At 53.2% G+C, this 3,624-nt stretch overlaps 1 long non-coding RNA gene across 1 annotated transcript; it reads right to left on the bottom strand.

Annotated features, from left to right (window-relative positions):
• Nucleotides 1-1,695: 1,695 nt before the first annotated feature.
• LOC109558691 (uncharacterized) lies at nucleotides 1,696-3,313 on the bottom strand. Its single transcript, XR_011566553.1, has 2 exons — nucleotides 2,174-3,313; nucleotides 1,696-2,019 (listed from the first exon to the last, which is right to left on the bottom strand). It is a non-coding gene; the product is annotated as an uncharacterized lncRNA (long non-coding RNA).
• Between the last annotated feature and the right edge of the window lie 311 nt (nucleotides 3,314-3,624).

Genomic DNA, 3,624 nt, shown 5'->3' on the forward strand with positions numbered 1-3,624 from the left:
GTTTGTGTGTGCTCCATCATGTCCAACTCTTTGCGACCCCATGGACTGCAGCCCACCAGGCTCCTCTGTCCATGGAACTTTCCAGGCAAGAGTACTGGAGTGAGTTGCCATTTCCTTCTCCAGGGGATCTTCCCAACCCGGGGATCAAACCCGAGTCTCCTTGGCAGGCAGATTCTTTACCACTGAGCCCCCAGGGAAGCCCCTACTATGTTCTATTCACTACAGCACCACCGTGGTCAAGCCTGAGCCTTCCCGTCATGGAGGTTACATTTCATTTGGGGGGAAAGGACAGTAAACAAATATGTACAGCATTATTGGGGGCCACTTCATGGGTGTGACACCCACGCAGTTGCCCAGGGCCCTGCAGTTGGTTTAACACACCACTGTCACTAACTTGGAATTCTCAATCATTTTTTTAACAAGGTGCCCACATGTTCATGCTGCATTGAGCCTGCAAATAACGTAGCCAGTCCTAAACATAGTATGTTAGATGGTCGTTGCCGTGGAGAAAAATGAAACAGGAAAAGGGAATGGGGGCGGCAAGGAGGGGAGATGATAAATTTAAATAAGGCTTCATCCATGGGCGATGTTAGTGAAGACTGAATGAAGCGAGGGAGCCAGTCCAGCGGCTGTCTGGCTGAAGACAAGGTGAGTGCAGAGAGGAGATATGGCTGATTTGTGAGGAGAGGCAGGGCGCCAGGGTGGCCAGAGAGGGGTGATAGAGAGAAGGAGGTGAGGCTCAAGAGGCCCGTGGGACAGTCACTCAGGACTTGGCTTTACCGTGAGACAGGAAGATACGGAGACTGGAGACCAGAGCGCTGACATGATCTGACTCGAGGACGTGCCAAGAGCCTCCTCCCGCCGCACTGAGGAAAGCCTGCAGGGCCACAGCAGAAGCGGGGAGCCCACCTGACGCTGGGTGGGGCTCCCCACACTTTTCTGTCTCCCCAGTAGACCTGGTGGGCTGAGGGTTGGGAGGGACGGTAGAGGCCACAGGAGTGAGGCCCACGCGTCTGGTCTGGGCAACCAGGTGGGCAGAGGAGCCATCCCACAAACCGAGACAGGGACCATCACAAGAGGGCAGAGCGGGTAGGGAAAAGAGGGGCCATGGACGCAGGCCGAGTCAGGCCAGGGGCCCACCCACAGATACCCCACCCCACCCACCCTCGAGCTTGTCCATTCCTAGACGCTGCTGCACGAGCTTCAAGGCCTGCCCTTCCCCTCCTCTCCCTGCTCCCTGACCCTTCCCACCCTCAACGAGGGAGCTTCTCCTGCACCCCTCAAACCTCCCCAGCCCTTCTCACAACCGCAGGACGGCAAAGGCTCTAGCAATGGTTAAGCTGCTTTTCACTTAGAAACACGACCCCCAGGCAGGGCCACCCAGTCCAGCCGTCAGCCAGGGTCCCCTCTGCAGCCTTCTGTGCACCTCCGGGACCCAGGAGCCCAATCTCTCACCAGGAAGCCCTCCAGCCTATGCTTGGACTGCTCAACCAGCCACCTCAACCTTGGTCCCAGCCTGGTCTTCTCTGAAGCCACATGGTAGACAGCAGCTCCTTCCTCCGTGAGACGGGAGCAGGTGAAGACAGAATGAGCTAACTGATCACCCACCTGGCACTTGGGATGCAGAGGTGAGAAGCAAGCTGGGGTCCCTGCCCTCAGGGCCTATGACAAATTGAAAAGGAAAAGAACAGCGAGTTTCATCGAGCATTTACTGTGTCAGACACTGTGTCTGAACACACTTTATGTGTAATAAAATCATTTTGTTATCCCCAAAGTCCTCAAAACTGGGCTCTGTTCTTATCTCCACCTATGCATTGGCCCAAAGTCCTGCATGCACTACGGTCAACCAGAGTTCATGCTGAGAAGAGCAAGCTGCGGGAGTTAGCAACTCGCTGCCTGTTTTAAGTGTCGGCTAGTGTTTCGCTCCTCAGTTGTGAAAGTGTTCTCTGGTTTCTGTCTTCAGTCATCTCCCCCAAACGGTTCGCACAGGTGGGAAGGGGTACGGTCCTGTGGCGCCATCTAGGGGCAGAAATATGCACTTCAGCGGTTTAAGCATACGCACTCCGCCCCACCCCGCCCCCCCACCCCACCTCCCACCCTCCTCACCCCCAACCCCCACCCCCGCCGCCTTGTAGGGATTCAGAGGGATGGCACCCCACTCCAGTACTCTTGCCTGGAAAATCCTATGGACGGAGGAGCCTGGTAGGCTGCAATCCATGGGGTCGCTAAGAGTCGGATACGACTGAGCGACTTCACTTTCACTTTTCACTTTCATGCATTGGAGAAGGAAATGGCAACCCACTCCAGTGTTCTTGCCTGGAGAATCCCAGGGACGGGGGAGCCTGGCGGGCTTCCGTCCATGGGGACGCACAGAGTCGGACACGAATGAAGCGACTTAGCAGCAGCAGCAGCCTATTAGAATGTCAAGCGTCAAGCACGAACCACCTCCCACCACGCAGGTGTCACTCAGTACTGCAGTATGACTGCACACCTTCATCTAGTTGCCAACCAGAACACGTCTCCCTGTAGAACTGTGTCCCTAAAATGTTGTTGCTTCTTCTTTATGTGAACACAGGTGACTTTAAGAGTTTTGAAATCTGATGCTCCGCCAGACAGCTTCATACAGTCCCTGAACACTGTTGAATTGTCCCTACCGCTGGAGTTCGGTAGCCTTGAAACAGACCTTGTTGAGGGATGCACGGAAGGGTGGATCACTCACAATATCGGCAACATTCTTTTCCTTAGGATGGCCATAGGGACGTGGCTGTTCAATTTATTCTCTGTTAAACTTTGTATATAATTTTTATAGATATGAAATATTTTCTTTAAAATATATTACTTCTTTTTGACAAACTTCACAATGTTTGAGACCTACTCTGTCAGCACTCAGGTGTACCCACAAGGAACCACCAACAGCCTGGATACAGGCCCACAGGGAAATCTAGGTTTGAGGCCACACACCAGCCACCCAGAGAATAGAACTAAGCCCCAAGGTCAAGAAGCTGCAGGCAGTTCTGTCCTGAAAACTCTGGCCATTGAATTACCAAAGTTTAATGTGAAAATCTACAATGGATATTTCCCACATTTGGAAAATAGTAAGAGGGCTTCCTGGTGGCTCAGTAGTAAAGAATCTGCCTGCAATGCAGGAGACGCAGGTTTGATTCCTGGGTCGGGAAAAATCTCCTGGAGGATGAAATGGCAACCCGCTCCAGTATTCTTGTCTGGAAAATCCCATTGTCAGAGGAGCCTGGAAGGATACATTCCACGGGGTCACAAAAGAGCCCACCCTGACTTTGAGACTAAACAGCAACAAAAGCACTTACTACTCGCTCAGCGCTGTGTGGGCGCTGGGGATCCAAAAGTGAGGCGTGGCTCCTTCCAGCAGAGAGGGGACTCTGTGGGGAATGAGTCCTGACAGTAAACAACAAGACAAGAAGGAGAGTGGGAGGTGTCACAAGAGGGAAGGAAGGAGACAAAGTGATCGCTTCTATCTTGGAAAAGCTGGGAAAGTGGCCAGGAGGCAGAGGCATAGAGCTGGGCCTTTAAGAGCGCTAGAGGTTGACTGCTAGAAGGAAGAGACTCATTCCAGGAGGAGGGAGCAGGGTCAGGAAAAGCACAGAGGCT

This window comes from Bos indicus, chromosome 5 (assembly GCF_029378745.1).
Source record: "Bos indicus isolate NIAB-ARS_2022 breed Sahiwal x Tharparkar chromosome 5, NIAB-ARS_B.indTharparkar_mat_pri_1.0, whole genome shotgun sequence".
Lineage (NCBI taxonomy): Eukaryota > Metazoa > Chordata > Mammalia > Artiodactyla > Bovidae > Bos > Bos indicus.